The sequence below is a fragment of the Malania oleifera genome, chromosome 6, assembly GCF_029873635.1.
Source record: "Malania oleifera isolate guangnan ecotype guangnan chromosome 6, ASM2987363v1, whole genome shotgun sequence".
Taxonomy (NCBI): domain Eukaryota; kingdom Viridiplantae; phylum Streptophyta; class Magnoliopsida; order Santalales; family Ximeniaceae; genus Malania; species Malania oleifera.
This window is the reverse complement of record NC_080422.1, coordinates 12,275,413-12,281,313: the sequence shown is the minus strand read 5'-3', so window position 1 is coordinate 12,281,313 and position 5,901 is coordinate 12,275,413. Positions and strand designations below refer to the sequence as shown.

General features: G+C 40.7%; 1 non-coding gene across 1 annotated transcript; it reads right to left on the bottom strand.

Annotated features, from left to right (window-relative positions):
- Window positions 1–2,317: 2,317 nt before the first annotated feature.
- LOC131159036 (small nucleolar RNA R71) lies at window positions 2,318–2,425 on the bottom strand. Its single transcript, XR_009137651.1, has one exon. It is a non-coding gene; the product is annotated as a small nucleolar RNA R71 (small nucleolar RNA).
- Window positions 2,426–5,901: the final 3,476 nt, after the last annotated feature.

Below are 5,901 nucleotides of genomic sequence, written 5' to 3'. Positions count from 1 at the left end.
TCCATTAAAAACTCACATTCTTCCTCGTGAGTAGTGTCAGTGGACCTGATAACCTAGAAAATCTATCTACAAAGAGTCGATAGTACCTTGTCAGACCTAGAAAGCTCCTGACCTCATGAACATTTACTAGTCCCACCCAATTCACCATTACTTCTATTTTATCTAGGTCAACTAATATACCATCCCCGGAGATCACATGCCTGAGGAAAGTGACATGTCTCAACCAGAATTCACATTTCTTGAATTTAGCATATAATTTCTTCTCCCTTAACACCTACAATACCAACCTGAGATGATCCTCGTGTTCCTCAAAATTCGTAGTGCCCATATCTGGTTCAAAAAGCTATTTTTGTAATGTCCTTTACTCTAACTTTCACCTAGTGGTACCCTGACCGAAGGTCAATCTTAGAATAGACTTGGGTCTCCTAGAGCTGATCAAATAAATCATCAATTCTGGGAAGAAGATATCTATTCTTGACTATTACTTTATTTATTTCTCTATAATATATGCACATCCGCATAGTCCCGTCTTTCTTCTTTACAAATAGTACTGGTGCTCCCCAGGGCAATACGCTAGGCCTGATAAACCCCTTGTTCAACATATTTTGCAATTGATAAACCCCTGAGCCTCTCCCTACCTCTTACTCCCGCAGACCCGCTGAGCCAACTCCACCAGCTTCCCCTGACCTACCGCAACTCTGGTAGTCTTCAAGCACCCGAGAGGACTCGAGGCCAGCTACTGCAACCAGCTTCTCCATGCCTCAGAGCACAGTAACCAAAACCTCTGCAGTTCCAACTCCAGCAGCGGGGACTTCCTTCTGTTCCACACTCCAGCCTGCAGCAGAATCCACAGCAGCAGGCCGTGAGGCTCCTCTGCAGCATCTTCCTTCCTCCACAACAGCAGAAGAACACCCGAGTCCCCCATACCGGCAAGCACAGCAACTCCAACATGCCCGAGCACCAGTTCCAGCACTACCACCGAGAGTCTCCTCTGCAAACAGCCAGCCTCCTGCTCCGATTTTCTCTTTATCTCTCTCTCTCTCCTTCTCTATTCTTTTATTTTACTTTATTTTATTTGGATATTACGTTTTGTTTTTTTTTTAAGATTAACTAATTTAGATTTAAATGCTTATTTAGTGGTTGATTTAATTAATGTTTTAGTTTATTTAATTAACCTAGTTGATTCTTATTGAAAGTTATCTTTTTTTATCGTGTGCATTCATGTTTAGTTAAGTTTCCATCTCGTGTTTTAATTTCATGTTCAAAGTTACCTTCTTTAATTTACATGTGCTTCCATGTTTCCTTGAGTAGATTAGGTTTTCCATTCCTACTCTTTAATTCAATGCATGCTAGTTTTAGGATTTTAATTTACGTGTTTATTTAATTAATCAAAATAAGTCTCCACAATCTTGAATACACCCAAATCTGAACTGAGTTCAGTACCTTTTTAATTTCGATTGGAAAAACGTAAAATCTGATATTAAAACGCATTCCCTGAGGAGACGATCCAACCATTGGGCCTTAATATTACACAACAAAACTCCTATACTTGGGATAGCTTTCGAGCTACTCATTTTTTGAGTGAATCAAGTTTTTGGGGCTGTTGCCAGGGATTGCCAGTTTTAATTTTGAATTTTGCGTTTTCCCAATTATTTTGTTGATTTTTTTTCAAATAAATAGGAAAAAAATGAAAAAAATTGAAAATTGAAAATTGAAAATTTGAAAAAAAAAAAAAAATTTTGTCTGTTGCTGTGTTAGTAGATTTCTGCTGGCCATTGTGATGTTTGATGCCCTGGGTTCGAGATAATTCGAATCGATTGTGTAGACTTTCACCTAGCACCAGTAGGGATACACATAGCACCGAGTCTGACTGTTCACCTATTAGTCCTGCGAGTGATTCTGAATTTGAGCTGAATAATCTGTTTGGCCATTATTTTGAAGAAGCTATGGCTGCACATGCACCACGTACACTTGAAGATTTTCTACAGCCTGCACGCACATCTACACCTTCATGCATTGTGTTGCCACAAGATGCACCGAATTTCACTCTTAAGCATGGCATGTTATCTGTGATTCCCTAGTTTCACGGGATGGACTCTGAGAGTCCATACCAACACTTGACAGACTTTGAGATGGTTTGCACCACTTTCATTAATAGGGCTGGGACTGATGAATACATTAAACTGCGTTTGTTTCCTTTTTCTCTGAAAAACAGGATAAAAATCTGATTTAATTCTTTGCGCCCTAACTCTATTACTAGTTGGGCTAAAATGTAGCGTGAGTTCTTACATAAGTTCTTTCCTCTTCAGAGAATGCAATACCTGCAGGAGCAGATTAGTCAGTTTATGCAAAAAGATGGCGAGACATTCCAGGCATGTTGGGAGAGATTCAAGGACCTGATCAACCTATGCCCGCACCATGGTTTCAAATCGTGGAGGTTAGTGAACTATTTTTTTACTGCTTTAACTCCTGTGTGCAAAAAATTTGTCCAGTCTATGTGCAATGGGATGTTTTTTATAAGGAACCAGACGAGGGCTTATCTTTTTTAGACTATCTCACTGAGAGTGCCCAGCAGTGGAATGCATGACCTGAACGGGTGTCGATAGCTACCCAACCTATCCGAGCAATTAGTGGCAGGGGCAGATATGAGGTCAAAGAGGACACTAGCTTACAGGCCCTTGTAGCTGTGTTATCTAAGAAATTGGAAGTCATGGAATTTGAAAAGTCAAAAGCTAAGATTTGCACGATTTGTGAGACTTCAGACCACAGACCTTAGGATTGTCAATTCTTACCTGTGTTGAGAGTAGATCTGATCAGGTGTTATCGGCAAATTGGGTCAACAAGACGCAGAATCAGCCGCTCGCAAACACTTACAACCTGGGGTGGCGGAATCATCCAAACCTCCAATGGAGAAATGATCAACCTGGTCCATCATCTTCACGGTATCAACAAGCACCTCAATCATATGCACCGCCTCCTCAATCGACATATAATCCAATCGTAGCTCCTCAATTGCAGTATTCGCAACAGTTTTCCCAGAGCTACGCACCACCAGGATTCCAACTAGCGTTAGTCCCCATTCCAGTAAAGAAAGCTTCTGATGATAGTGTAGTGCAAGTGGCAAACATGCTCCAGCAATTCATGCAAATGCAAGTTACGACCAATGGAGAACTGAAAGATGCTGTAAGCAAGATGAGTACACAGCTTAATACCCTGGAAAAAGGAAAATTCCCTGCACAGCCTCAACCTAATCCCTAGGTATATAGACAGCCACAACAGTCAGTGCACAATATTTCAGGGGATACGTTTGAGTCAGTAAAGGCAGTTATTACCTTGCGAAGCGAAAAAGAAGTTGCCCGTCCTGAAATGCCCACTGACCAACAAACAGCCACGCCGACACCTGAGGTGACAAATGAGACAGATAAAGGAAAAGAAAAATCAGATGAGGACAGCTCAAGTTTAACAAAGTCAGATAATAAAGAGGATGAGCCAGTTAAGAAATACCAACTTGTCGTACCGTACCCTCAGCGATTGACATCTGGTCAAAAGAATAAGTATCATATGGAGACCCAGGAGATATTCAAACAGGTGAAGATCAATATTCTACTTCTAGAGGCCATACAACAAATCCCAGCATATGCAAAATTTCTGAAAGACCTATGCACAGTAAAAAGGAAATTAAACATGAAGAAAAAGGCTTTCTTGACTGAGCAAGTTAGCGCGTTGATACTAAATCAGACTCCAAAGAAACTTAGAGACCCTGGGTCTCCTACGATTTCGATCTTGATTGGTGAATCTCCCATCGGGAGAGCTTTACTTGACTTGGGGAGCAGTGTGAATCTGCTCCCATTCTCAATATATAAACAGCTGGGTTTAGGTGAATTGAAGAAGACCAATATGATGCTACAGTTAGCAGACATATCCGTAAAAGCTCCACAAGGCATCATTGAGGATGTATTGATTCAGGTCGACAAATTCTACTACCCAGTGGATTTTGTTGTTCTGGAAATGTAGCAGTCTGTGTCCACCATCTATCAGATTCCTGTTATCCTTGGCCGACCATTCCTTGCCACTTCTAATGCTTTAATCAACTGTCGAAGCGGAGTACTCAAGCTTACGTTCGGGAACATGACACAGGAAATGAACGTGTTTAATAAAACGTCGACTGGGCGTGAGGAATCAGAGGTACACGCAGTAGACATGGTGGATGACTTGGATGCATTGGAGTTGTTTTCAGCAGTTGGTCTGGATGGTAAATGTGAAAGTGAAGCTCTTGGACAGCTTGAGGTAATTGATGAGGTATCCACAGGGGTAAATGAAATACCGATCCGTGATGAGCAATGGAGACCGCCGGATTTGACTATGTTAAACATCACCTATCCAATCACCGACATGTCATACGACCCTCGAGTTGATGATATTGTGAACTACTTTGCTACCAATCAAGCATTACTACAAGACAAACGACAATTCTTTTCAGAAGTCAAGATTATATTTAAGAAGACGGGTTGTCCTAACCACAAAGCATGGCTCGAGGAATTGGATGATGCGCGTTGGGCTTACCAAGCTGCAATCAAGAGAATTTCAAGAATGACTCCATATAGGTTGATTTACGGTAAGGCATGTGATGTACCTGTTAAAATTCAGCATTATATATTTTGGATCATAAAACAGATTAACCTTTTACTTGATAATGCCATAGGGTTGAGAAAATTGCAGGTGCATGCGCCCACAAAATCTAAAAGGAAAGCCAATGACAAGGACTGCTTAGAGAAGAGGCAGATGAAGGTGCTGCATAAACTCAAGGAAAAACAACCCTTCCCACATCAGCAAGACTCTCTCTGCAACTCTAAATACCGTCTGTTTCTGTGGAAGCTGAGACCCCGCTGTGGCTCGTATATCGTTGAACATGCTTGTTACCACAACATAGTAGAACTAGTGGGTCCAATGAATGATAATAATGTCAAAGTCAAGGAGCAGCAGCTCAAGCCTCCCACGATTCCATTCGATCCTAATAAGGCGGTCTTGCTTCGGCAAGACCCTAGGGGAGTCCTCTGACCTTTCTATGCTACTGTTTTCTTTTTATTTTTTTTCTTTCGTTTACTTGTTTTAGTTGTTTTTTTCCCTTTTCTTTCTTGTTACATTAGTCAGTAGTACTTTTCCATTAGTTTTTTATCGTGCACAATTTTATTTCCCCTGCGCTTTCACATTGAGGACAATGTTCTACTTTAGTTGGGGGGGGTGAGCATTCGCATGTGACACTATGCACGTACACGTACCGAGTTCCATATTATTAAAAAAAAAAAAACAAACCAAAACAAAAAAAAGAGAGAAATAAAGGAGGAGTACTGAAGGAATTACATTGCACTATGCTATGCTTAACATTGCATATACCTTTCACATACTCGCGTATAACTTAAGAATGACACACTTGAGTCAATCATGCACAGTTTTTCTTTATATGATTTTATGACTCCATGAAGAATCGATTGGTAGTACATTCGTGTTAATTTGACTATATAATTTCCTGTATTTACATGGCATCTCACGAGGCCAAATAAACACATTCACGTGATTCATTACACTTAGGGTTTCCTGTGAGCACTGAGAGAGCACCTGTGGCGACTATGACACCTTGTGAGATATCCTTGAGCTATTTATCGTCCTTTTGAGTGTTAATATCAAATCAGAGTTCATGGAACTCAATTCTCTTTTTCTGGATGATTCCTTGTACACTAGTCTTTGTTTTTTATTTGCTAGCCTAGAGGTGACACCTAGTGGGGAGATAGAAACCTAGGTCTTGTAGCCTACTCAAAATGTGAAGGCTGAGCCACCCCTAGAAATAGAATTAATTCATGAACTCCTATTCGAGCTCAATTCCCATTGATGGTATGAAGATTA